This window comes from Schistocerca nitens, chromosome 3 (assembly GCF_023898315.1).
Source record: "Schistocerca nitens isolate TAMUIC-IGC-003100 chromosome 3, iqSchNite1.1, whole genome shotgun sequence".
NCBI lineage: Eukaryota > Metazoa > Arthropoda > Insecta > Orthoptera > Acrididae > Schistocerca > Schistocerca nitens.
In genome coordinates, this window is record NC_064616.1 from 956,315,197 (window position 1) to 956,328,602 (window position 13,406).

The window sequence follows — 13,406 nt, forward strand, 5'->3', positions numbered from 1 at the left end:
AACCAGATGCCCAATCAATTCAGTTCTCCTTTTTACAGTCGTTCTCATGTGTGTCTTTATACTGGCCACCGTTACCCTTCTTTGTTAAGTTTTCTGCTACCCATAACGCTTTAAATCTCTACTGTTTTTTAATTTCTCTTTCCCTGTTTTCCAAATTAAACCATTACAAATTGATAACAACATTTTTTTCTTTCCTGCTATACAGATATAGCGGTTAGTTAATAGATTACTTTTATTTCTGAAGATAAACTTTATTGTTGTTCTTTTTATGTTGGAATTTGATGCCAGAAGAACCAAATGGGTTTGTATCCAGCGTGCCACACAGCATGGAAGATACTGATTTCATATATTTTTTTCAGCTGTCGCCCTGTATACACGGTGGTGAGCCTAGTTAGAAGGAATAATAGAAAAAAATATTCCATTAAAATTCATGAAACTCAATCATCCACACATTTGAACTCGTGCTTAACACTGATGGTACCACGGTTACGATATCTGATATTAAAATATATGATGAATGCAAAATCGCACAACACATACATGTGACTGGGTGATTACTTATCAAAATAAAGATGAGCCGAGCGCTATAATCTCAAAAATAAAAATTACGCTGGAGTTAAGTCTGTGGGCAAAACTTTAAAAATCGTTCCACAGCTACTTCGTAGTCAGTTAAATTGGAGTAAGATAACCAGATAGTTTATTCTTACACATTAACTACGATATAAAATATAACACCGTTTAAATATGGCATCTTGATGTTCGTGCTACACAGACACCACAAATTCGTTGGATCTCGCCCTGTAGTGGTAACGCTTGCATAAAAGTGCGGTGGGGGACATGTAAGTGAGACTTCATTCACCTTTATGACCATTAAATGGAACATCATTGCCGCGTCGTTAAGTGAAACATATACAACACGGTCAAGGCATGCCAAACACTTCACTCGTGCAGCTAGAGATGGCCGCGTACGGGCCAAGCCTCAGCAGTCTCGACTCTGCTCGTTCCTTCTCGTAAGTACCTTGTACAGGGCAACATTTCATTTGGTACAGCGGGGTGACATTTTTCGCTCAGTACAACTCTTTTCATTTCGGCACAATGGTGGAGACAGCGCTTTTGTTCCTTCGTTATTTGTACGTGGTACGAAGGACGTTCGCACTTACAGTGGTTGTCTGCACAAAACGAGGCATTCTAGTGATCTGTTGTGACAAGCTGTGAAAATGAATGGGAAAGACGCAAGACAGGGATGCGAATTCTCAATTATATTATGCAATCGCATAAGCGACGGGTATTGGAGAACTGGTATGAAATGATGTTAAAATACCTTGCAGACAGAATTGAAAGCTTCAGTTGGCAATGAAAGAACAAAAATTTACAACGAAAGACAGACGAGTTTCATTTCTCTGTACGTCAACGAGAACTTTGTGCTAAGTTTGCAAGCATGCAGCAATCCAAGAATCGGTGGTACAAATCACACGCATTATTGCATTGTCAGTTGCAACAGTTTGCGATGGAATCGAAAGAAGAGTATGGAAACTTAAAATCGCAACACCAAGAAAGCGTTGCATGACATAAACGCAAGTTGGTAGACGAGTTTCTGCATCTGAAAGACGATGCCTATCCAGATTTCGCTCCAGTCGCGTAAGAATGCCGCTAGTAGCGCCACTATGAGGGTGAAATCAGATCTGCTTTAAATACGTGTAGCAACGATCGTGAGCAGTAGTCAGCTTTGGTACTGGTGTTAGACAAGTATGCCTTTAAGGTGATCATGATGTCTTTATCTACACCTCACTGAATATGAACGCGGTCATGTAATAGGGCTACCAGAATCTGCATGTTCCTTCTGCAACACTGCAGAAAAACTTAGCAGAGATGCAGCTAATGTATATGATTGCTGGCAGCGGTGGTCACGAAAGTTTACGGTCGCAGGAAGACCAGGCTTCGGACGGCCTTTCGGCGCTACCGACGGGGAAGACCATCGTGTTCGGTGTACCGCTCTGTCGTATCGTCCTACATCTGCTGCAACGACTTGGGCATCAGCTGGCACGGCAATGACACAGCGAACTGTTATGATTCGTCTACTTCAAGATCATCTCCAGCCCAGACACCCTATAGTGTGCATTCCATTCATCCCAAACCACTGCCGTTTGCGGTTTCAGGGACGTCAAACGAGAGTTCAGAGGAGGGCAGGTCAGAGGTCTGTTGTGTTTGTCGATGATAGCCGGTCCTACCACGGTGCCAGTGATGGCCGCGTGTTGGTTAGAAGGAGTCCATTTGAAGGCCTGCCACGAACCTGTCTGTGTGCTAGACACACTGTACCTGGAGATATGCTATGGGATGCGATTTCATATGGCTGCAGGAGCACTCTCGTGATTATCCCACGCACCACAAGTGCCAGTCTGTAGGCCAGTTTGATACTTCATCACCAGATTTGTCTCCAGCCGAGCACATATGAGATATCATCGTACGACATTTCCAGCGGCATCGGCAAACAGCATTAATCGGTCCCAGTATTGAGCGACCAACTGAAATAGGCAAGGAAGTGTATCCCACATACTGACATTCGGCACATGCCAGCACAAAGCATTCACGTTTGCATGCTTGCATGCAACCTTCTGATGGTTACACAAGTTATTAATGTACCGACCTTTCACATTTCCAATAACGTATCTCGCGTTGCATTAACTTGTGATCCTTCTTCTTCAATCACTTATTTAAGTTGCCTAGACAAATTCATTCCACATAAATTTTTTAATATGTAGAGACTTTTTCCCATCAGTGTATATCAAAGCAAAGCACGTTTGGTAACTCAAGGGGCATGTCTGGAAAGATTTTTCGATTTAAAACTCTCTGATATTGAATTTGTGAAGGGAAAAAGAGAGCAGGAATGAAAATCATAATATCCAACATGGACTATAGACATTACATTTCAAGTGGACTTGCCTGCTCACTGCCCCAAATAAGAAACTGTAGGGTGAGAAAAAAATATCCTTATGATTTGATGGGAGGCATTTAAATATGAAAACGCGTTTTAGAAGAAATCTAATCTGACAAACACGGTCGACATCCCTAGGCTCACTAGCAATAAAGAAAAATTCATTGTGGCCTTGTAAGAATTACTTAAGCAGCTTCCTAAAGGTTTTGAAGATACTGTCAGCCTTACATCTGTATTCGAGCTATTTTCCGAGACCGTTAGCCATTTCACCTGAAAGTGCCCCTGTGAATGTGCAGATGTCACCTACTCATCTCCGAGGTATTTCCTGTTTGAAAGACAAACCTTTTTCTGTCAAAATTGTACAGGACGTGTACATTGCTTTTTTCAGATAGTTTCCATATCTCCATACTGAGATGGGGAACATTCTTCAATATTTCAATCAATACTCGCCTGTGAGAGACCTCTTTTCGTTTATGAAAGTGACTATGTACTATTGCGTGGCAACCAGAGCACTATAATCTGCAAAACTCTCTGTGACTCTTTATATGCAGATGGTTTGTACGAAATGAAAATTATGTATTCAGGAGGCCAAAAATAATTAACTAATACTGATCAGAAAGCCTCCCCGGTGCGTCTGACAAACTGATTTCAGGTACTGTCTCTGGCTGAGCCAGATGCAGCTCCCTGCCCTGTTTCAGAGGATGATTCTCAGTCTTCAAGGTCCGGGCAATCGCAGAGGGTGGGCGTATTGGTAGTTGGGAGCTCCAATGTTAGGCGCGTAATGGGGCCCCTTAGGGATATGGCGGCTAAGGAGGGGAAGAAATCCAGTGTGCACTCCGTGTGCATTTCGGGTGGAGTCATTCCTGATGTGGAAAGGGGCCTTCCGGATGCCATGAAGAGCACAGGTTGCAGCCAGCTGCAGGTGGTGGCACATGTCGGCACTAATGACGTGTGTCGCTTTGGATCTGAGGAAATTCTCTCTGGATTCCCGCGGCTATCTGGTTTGGTGAAGGCTGCCGGTCTTGCTTACGAGATGAAGGCAGAGCTCACCATGTGCAGCATCGTTGACAGAACCGATTGCGGACCTTTGGTGCAGAGCCGGGTGGAGGGTCTGAATCAGAGGCTCAGACGGTTTTGCGACCGTGTTGCCTGCAGATTCCTTGACTTGCGCCATACGGTTGTGGGGTTTCGGGTTCCGCTGAATAGGTCAGGAGTTCGCTACACTCAGCTGGCGGCTACACGGGTGGCGGAGGCTGTGTGGCGTGGACTGGGCGGTTTTTTAGGTTAGAAGGCCTCGGGAAAGTACGGGGTGGGCTGCAATCTCAAAGGGTGCATGGCAAATACAGGACGTGCTTGGATCAAGGAACAGTCGGAATTACAGTTGTAAATTGTTGTAGTTGTGCTGGGAAAGTCCCTGAGCTTGAAGCGCTAATAGAAAGCACAGAAGCAGAAATCGTTATAGGTACAGAAAGCTGGCTAAAGCCTGAAATAAGTTCTGCAGAAATTTTTACGAAGTCTCAGACGGTATTCAGGAAAGATAGATTAGGCAGAATTGGTGGTGGAGTGTTTGTGTCTGTCAGTAGTGGTTTATCTTGTAGTGAAGTCGAAGTAGATACTCCGTGCGAATTGGTATGCGTGGAAATTATACTTAACACCCGAACTAAGTTAATAATTGGCTCCTTCTACCGACCCCCAGACTCCGATGATATAGCTGCTGAACAGTTCAGAGAAAATTTGAGTCTCGTAAAAAATAAATACCCCCCTCATACGGTTATAGTTGGTGGGGACTTCAACCTTCCCTCGATATGTTGGCAAAAATACTTGTTCAAATCCGGTGGTAGGCAGAAAACATCTTCCGAGATTGTCCTAAATGCTTTCTCCGAAAATTATTTCGAGTAGTTAGTCCACGAACTCACGCAAATTGTAAATGGTTGCGAAAACACACTTGACCTCTTAGCCACAAACAATCCAGAACTGATAGAGAGCATCATGACTGATACAGGGATTAGTGATCACAATGTCGTTGTAGCTAGGCTCAATACCGTTTCTTCCAAATACACCAGAAAACGCAAAATAATTTTATTTAAAAAAGCGGATAAAGTGTCACTAGAAGCCTTCCTAAGAGACAATCTCCATTCCTTCCGAACAGACTATGCAAATGTAGACGAGATGTGGCTCAAATTCAAAGATATAGTAGCAACAGCAATTGAGAGATTCATACCTCATAAATTGGTAAGAGATGGATCTGATCCCCCGTGGTACAAAAAACAGGTCCGAGCGCTGTTGCAGCACGGAAAAAGCATGGGAAGTTCAGAAGAACGCGAAATCCCGAAGATTGGCTAAAATTTACAGACGCGCGAAATATGGCACGGACTTCAATGCGAGATGCCTTTCATAGGTTCCACAACGAAACATTGTCTCGAAATTTGGTAGAAAATCCGAAGAAATTCTGGTCGTATGTAAAGTACACAAGCGGCAAGACGCAGTCAATACCTTCGCTGCGCAGTGCCGATGGTACTGTTACCGACGACTGTGCCGCTAAAGCGGAGTTATTGAACGCAGTTTTCCGAAATTCCTTCACCAGGGAAGACGAATGGAATATTCCAGAATTTGAAACACGAACAGCTGCTAGCATGAGTTTCTTAGAAGTAGATACCTTAGGGGCTGCGAGGCAACTCAAATCGTTTGATACGGGCAAGTCTTCAGGTCCAGATTGTATACCGATTAGGTTCCTTTCAGATTACGCTGATACAATAGCGCCCTACTTAGCAATCATATACAACCGCTCGCTCACCGATAGATCTGTACCTACAGATTGGAAAATTGCGCAGGTCGCACCAGTGTTTAAGAAGGGTAGTAGGAGTAATCCATCGAACTACAGACCTATATCATTGACGTCGGTTTGCAGTAGAGTTTTGGAGCACATACTGTATTCAAACATTATGAATCACCTCTAAGGGAACGATCTATTGATACGTAATCAGCATGGTTTCAGAAAACATCGTTCTTGTGCAACGCAGCTAGCTCTTTATTCTCACGAAGTAATGGCCGCTATCGACAGGGGATCTCAAGTTGATTCCGTATTTCTAGATTTCCGGAAAGCTTTTGACATCTTTCCTCACAAGCGACTTCTAATCAAGTTGCGGGCCTATGGGGTATCGTCTCAGTTGTGCGACTGGATTCGTGATTTCCTGTCAGGAAGGTCGCAGTTCGTAGTAATAGACGGCAAATCATCGAGTAAAACTGAAGTGATATCAGGTGTTCCCCAGGGAAGCGTCCTGGGACGTCTGCTGTTCCTGGTCTATATAAATGACCTGGGTGACAATCTGAGCAGTTCTCTTAGGTTGTTCACAGATGATGCTGTAATTTACTGTCTAGTAAGGTCATCCGAAGACCAGTATCAGTTGCAAAGCGATTTAGAAAAGATTGCTGTATGGTGTGGCAGGTGGCAGTTGACGCTAAATAATGAAAAGTGTGAGGTGATCCACATGAGTTCCAAAAGAAATCCGTTGGAATTCGATTAGTCAATAAACAGTACAATTCTCAAGGCTGTAAATTCAACTAAGTACCTGGGTGTTAAAATTACAAACAACTTCAGTTGGAAAGACCACATAGGTAATATTGTGAGGAAGGCGAACCAAAGGTTGCGTTTCGTTGGCAGGACACTTAGAAGATGCAACAAGTCCACTAAAGAGACAACTTAAACTACACTCGTTCGTCATCTGTTAGAATATTGCTGCGCGGTGTGGGATTCTTACCAGGTGGGATTGACGGAGGACATCGAAAGGGTGCAAAAAAGGGCAGCTCGTTTTGTATTATCACGTATTAGGGGAGAGAGTGTGGCAAATATGATACGCGAATTGGGATGGAAGTCATTAAAGCAAAGACGTTTTTCGTCGCGGCGAGATCTACTGTATTTACGAAATTTCAGTCACCAACTTTCTCTTCCGAATGCGAAAATATTTTGTTGAGCCCAACCTACATAGGGAGGAATGATCGTCAAAATAAAATAAGAGAAATCAGAGCTCGAAAAGAAAGGTTTAGGTGTTCGTTTTTCCCGCGCGCTGTTCGGGTGTGGAATGGTAGAGAGATAGTATGATTGTGCTTCGATGAACCCTCTGCCAAGCAATTAAATGTGAATTGCAGAGTAGTCATGTAGATGTAGATGTAGATGTAGATGTAGATATATTTTTGTGATATATGTTATAGAGAAATGTGACATATAAAACCTAGTCCAATGCAGTGCGACTGCACCGACATTTAAATGCAGCGCATTTACAGTTTCCCCCTCTGCGCACTCAGACAGTGTAGCGTGGCAGTGGGGGTAAGTGTGTGGCGAGGCTGAGTGCTATGGCACTTGTGACAGGACTTGGATCACAACCTGAATGCTTGGCCGCCCCTGACATACATTGTGTTCCCTCACCTGAAGGTACAATTCTTCACGTCGAAGTGTGGAATTCTGACAGACAGACAGTTGTCTGCAGGGAAACGGCACGTTATTGAACCTGTTTACACCCGGATGTCTCTTCGGTGGCTATAACACCTGACTCGATTCCTCTTATCGCAATATGACCTGGTATCCAGCGGAACACATTTTCGTATATTCGATTTTTTGCTGCTGAGTACATTTGCTGAGCCGCGCGGAGTGCCGGCCGCGGTGGTCTTGCGGTTCTAGGCGCTCAGTCCGGAACCGCGCGACTGCTAGGTCGCAGGTTCGAATCCTGCCTCGGGCATGGGTGTGTGTGATGTCCTTAGGTTAGTTAGGTTTAAGTAGTTCTAAGTTCTTGGGGACTGATGACCACAGATGTCAAGTCCCATAGTGCTCAGAGCCATTTGAACCATTTGAACCGCGCGGAATTCAAATGGCTCTGAGCACTACGGGACTCAACATCTTAGGTCATAAGTCCCCTAGAACTTAGAACTACTTAAACCTAACTAACCTAAGGACATCACACACACCCATGCCCGAGGCAGGATTCGAACCTGCGACCGTAGCAGTCCCGCGGTTCCGGACTGCAGCGCCAGAATCGCTAGACCACCGCGGCCGGCCCCGCGCGGAGTGGCCGCGCGGTTAGTAGCACCATGTCACTACTTGCGCGGAGGTTCGAGTCCTCCCCCGGGCATGTGTGTATGTGTGTGTGTGTATGTGTTGTTCGTAGCATAAGTTAGTTTACGTAGTGTATAAGTATAGGGACTGATGACCTCGGCAGTTTGATCCCATAGGAATTCACACACATTTGAACATTTTTTGAACATTTGCTGAAGGACCTGGAGAGCTCAAAGGGAACAAGTGGAAATGACAAATTTCATTTATTGGTGACACCTCATCTGTTCCTGTGCTTTCAACGCCACGTACAACACATCACATTTCGTACACTGTGGAAGTATCTGAAGGTAGAATTTCAGTAACACGATGACCCAGAATCCAATTAATTTTCGAGCAATTTGTCACTTTCTGACACATGTACAAAAACTATATCACATTTGTTGTGTTCTACTGAAATATTATAAAAATTTAAAAAGTCTTTCAATGAATTCAGAAATTATCCGGTCTCCCCAATTACGTTTCAAAGGTCGAGAAGATTTCTTCAGTGGTTTTGACTGGCTGTGGGAGTGATTCCAGCGAAATGCTTCCCATGATTTGGGCAGCGTTTTTCTTGTTGGACGGAATGTACTAGCTGCTCATAAATACGTTGATACGGCACTTGGCACCTCTTCCGGAAACCATGTTGGCGGTTTTTACAGTTACAATGAAACAGATATTGTTATTCAGGAACGTTATCACGATCATATTCTTGTTCTCCTTCATAATTATACGACAGGTTTCCACTCAATATTAAAAAAGTTGGCACGTTTTCTGCAATTGGCAGGCTCTCGAAAGAGTGCAAACAGGCTCGTCCGTTCTTACCGACATTCATATTTTCCCCAGGTAACAGGCCACCTTTTTTTTGCCCTGAGGGCTGATGGATCAATTGGATTGGTAGTCTCGGCTCTCCATGTTTCGATGCTGTCATGTTGCTGAAACATATCAACTTGGTTGCCCATATTAAGTTTGTCTTTTCGATTGCCTGTCGGGTATTGATCTGTCAGTTACGTAGGTCCAGATTGCGAAAGAGCCTCAGAAATACAGATCGACCACATCCCTCTGAATGGTGCAGATGAGAATTGGATAGCAATTCGAAAGATTAATAGGGAAGAATGATCCTGTCGCTGTAATAAAGCTCATGCTCTACGTTATCTTACAGAGAAAATAACTTTTTGTTTACTTTTTATAGTGCTCTGGCAGCCACATTGGAATTACCTTGCTTGATTAGCGTGACTGCTGTCCATTTTTAATAATTCCGGGACCTGCCAACTCTCTGTTTCCCATAAGAAAACCTGACCACACGTTATCTTGTCACGTGACACTTAATGCAAGACTATGAATTCCAGCACTGAGCCACAGGTAAAATTGGAAAGTTTTGTTTGGTATTTTTAGAAAGTTATTTGACTGGTTTTTGGCTGCGTCAGAGTACACTACTACTGTACCAAACACTTATCGTCTGTAACGAAAACGAGATTGTCATAGACGACAATGATAGCCACTCGTGATAGGTCGCAGATTAAAACCATTCTCTGGAGGAACCATTCTTTCTTCTATATGTGTGTCTTATCCTGTCTTCCTCTACGAAATCGCCTGTGGATATTTGTGCAGTAGTACTAGAAATGGAGATGGTCGATACGAATCGTCTTAGTACGAGAGATTTTCATAAGCAGGATCAGGCCGGAAACCGACGCAGGATTGTCAGCGTAAATTTATGATTGTGGTGTTCTACAACAGCGCCTTAATCTCTCAGCAGTATCTCATGGGATGACGGTAAATATTTGACACTTTTACTTCTACGTTCATTACACTGAGGCGTTTAACTCTGAGCTGGCGAAAGCATGGGATGTCCCAGTAACAGATACTACCTTCCTTATATAGGATACACCTATATAAAAATACAAACGCGACACCACACTGCAAAAAACCTGATCCTCGCAATGCGTATATACAATTATGACTCAGTAATTGGTCTCTGTTAGCAGATACTTTTACAGATGATATAACCAGCAATTCCGTTACAGTGACTACTGAGAAATTTTATGCATTACACCATACGACCCTTCAGTCAATCCCTCAGTCAATCTTAAACAGCTAAAATTTCAACGTTGTATATCTCTTTCATCCAGCTGCTTCAGTTAAACAGAAACATATGACATGGTGCCATTAGATGCTGTAAAAAATGTTTCCAATTCATTTCATGATGTAAAATTTCCCAAACCAGTTCTTACTTCCCACCGCCTTCATAAAGCAAATGTCGTCATTATGTACGTATACCCTCTAATTACGTATGTTATCGACACAACTTATACTCCGCCCCAAAAGAAACAGTCACTTTATGTGACATATTCCGACCTCCTAACCACAACATTACTCGTAATCTAAAAACGTGTGAACGCTATTAGCTCTCTTGACAATGTATCAGCTATGACTCTAATACTTAATCCTCTCCTCGTAGAGTCTGCACCAAGACGCCTTGTGGACAGTTACCAGTTTCATCCCAAAACTAACTAATTCAAACGTCATTCATCCAGTAGAATGACTGATTTGATTCCTCCATCGGAGCTAAGTTCACCGGAAACATTCCGCTACCTTCTTTACTCATGGACATGTGGTGCACAGGGCTACCAAATGTAAAGGGCGCTCTTTAGGGAACACGGTTTCCCAGAGCAACAGTTCCTTGTCGTTCGGTACACACATCATTAACGTTACAGAAATGTCTGCCAGGTTCCGTCCAGGAAGACACGATTTGTCATAGCCTACTTAAAAATCGACCTACTCTCGAAAACATAAAGCAGTGGTCGTCAAACTTCTTGGGTCAAGGGCAATACTGACATTTTTAGGAAGGGAGAACATTGGGCCACATATGTAACGATCTTATTATTAATTGGTAACCGAAATAAATTAGTACGTTACAAGCACCCAATAGAACTGATTGCAAAATATAGGCCACCGACCCACTTGCACTGATCGTTAAAAGTTGAAACCATTCGAAACACTTCTTTCAATTGTTCTGTTTCAAATTGCTGCCACACTCAGCGACCCAAACTTTTGACACTGTCATTGCATGACGAAGTGTTATTGTGTTACCTGAGGGAGCGGATGATAAACAGATCAACAATTGTAGATGTACTTACATCTAACAAGTCCACGTCGGCGCTGATAAATGTCTTTCTCGCCATGAGACGTATACACACTTTACTTCAACTGGCGCCGCTGCTTTTCGTGTTTCTCGTCGTGGGGCGGCGATTATATCCAAACACCTGGGGCTACTATATTAGTACAGTGACTGTTTACTAAATTATCCACAAATGGTGCGATATCCCATTTGTTCAGAAAGCTTCCTCGTTGAAGGGTCACAGAAAATAATTGTATTCGCAGCGGTTCATTGCGCCAAGCTTGTAAGTAATACAATATATACACTCCATTAAAATTGCTACACCAAGAAGAAATGCAGACGGGTATTCATTGGACAAATATATTACACTAGAACTGATATGTGATTACATTTTCAATTTGGGTGCGTAGATCCTGAGAAATCAGTACCCAGAACAACCACCTCTGGCCGTAATAACGGCCGTGATACGCCTGGGCATTGAGTCAAACAGAGCTTGTATGGCGTGTACAGGTACAGCTGCCCATGCAGCTTCAACACGATACCACAGTTCATCAAGAATACTGACTGGCATATTTTGACGAGCCAGTTGTTCGGCCACCATTGACCAGAGGTTTTCAGTTGGTGAGAGATCTGGAGAATGTGCTGGCCAGGGCAGCAGTCGAACATTTTCTGTGCCTAGAAAGGCCAGTACAGGACCTGCAACATACGGTCTTGTATTATCCTGCTGAAAATGTAGGGTTTCGCAGGGATCGAATGAAGGGTAGAGCCACGGGTCGTAACACATCTGAAATGTAACGTCCACTGTTCAAAGTACCATCAATGCGACCAAGATGTGACCGAGACGTGTAACCAATGGCACCCCATTGATACGCCAGTATGGCGATGACGAATGCACGATTCCAATGTGCGTTCACCGCAGTGTCGCCAAACACGGATGCGACCATCGTGATGCTGTAAACAGAACCTGCATTCATTCGAAAAAATGACGTTTTGCCATTCGTGCACCCAGGTTCGTCGTTGAGTACACCATCGCAGGCGCTCCTGTCTGTGATGCAGCGTCAAGGGTAACCGCAGCCATGGTCTCCGAGCTGATAGTCCATGCTGCTGCAAACGTCGTCGAACTGTTCGTGCAGATGGTTGTTGTCTTGCAAACGTCCCCATCTGTTGACTCAGGGATCGAGGCGTGGCTGCACGATTCGTTACAGCCATGCGGATAAGATGCCTGTCATCCCGACTGCTATTGATACGAGGCCGTTGGTATTCAGCACGGCGTTCCGTATTGCCTTACTGAACCCACCGATTCCATATTCTGCTAACAGTCATTGGATGTCGACCAGCCGGCCACGGTGGCCTAGCGGCTCTAGGCGCTTCAGTCCGGAACCGCGCGACTGCTACGGACGCAGGTTCGAATCCTGCCTCGGGCATGGATGAGTGTGATATCCTTAGGTTAGTTAGGTTTAAGTAGTCCTAAGTTCTAGGGGACTGATTATCTCAGATGTTAGGTCCCATAGTGCTCAGAGCCATTTGATCTCGACCAACGCGAGGAGCAATGTCGCGATACGATAAACCGCAATCGTGATTGGCAGCAATCTGACCTTTATCAAAGTGGGAAACGTGATGGTACGCATTTCTCCTCCTTACACGAGTCATCACAACAACGTTTCATCAGACAACATCGGTCAACTGCTGTTTGTGTATGAGATATCGGTTGGAAACTTTCCTCATGTCAGCACGTTGTAGGTGTCGCCACCGGCGCCAACGTTGTGTGAATGCTCTGAAAAGCTAATCATTTGCATATCACAGCATCTTCTTCCTCTCCGTAAAATTTCGCGTCTGTAGCACGTCATCTACGTGGTGTAGCAATTTTATTGGCCAGTAGCGTATTACTGTTTTGCTGGTAGCACAATTTGGAGGCGACTGAGGCTCAGTTTCATTTGGCGTTCGAGGAGATTCATGTAAGGGTCGGTCCAGCTATAAACTACAAACGGACATACACCACTTTGAAAATAAATGCTCCAATGAGAGTCTGTACCTCATTACTTAAATATGTGTACTGGTGTTCGAAACCATTTGGGAGGAGAGCTGCCAGAGATAATTAACGAACGTTATGACGATACCTCAAAACCACGTGTATTTACTGCTTTCACAGTTACTTGTTGAATTTTATTCATGTCGATTCATACTGAACAATCAAGATATTTTCTTTCGCAACCATTATGTCGATCTTCACTAATCATTTTCTGTTACAGAAACTCATGACGTTCGTTTATCCT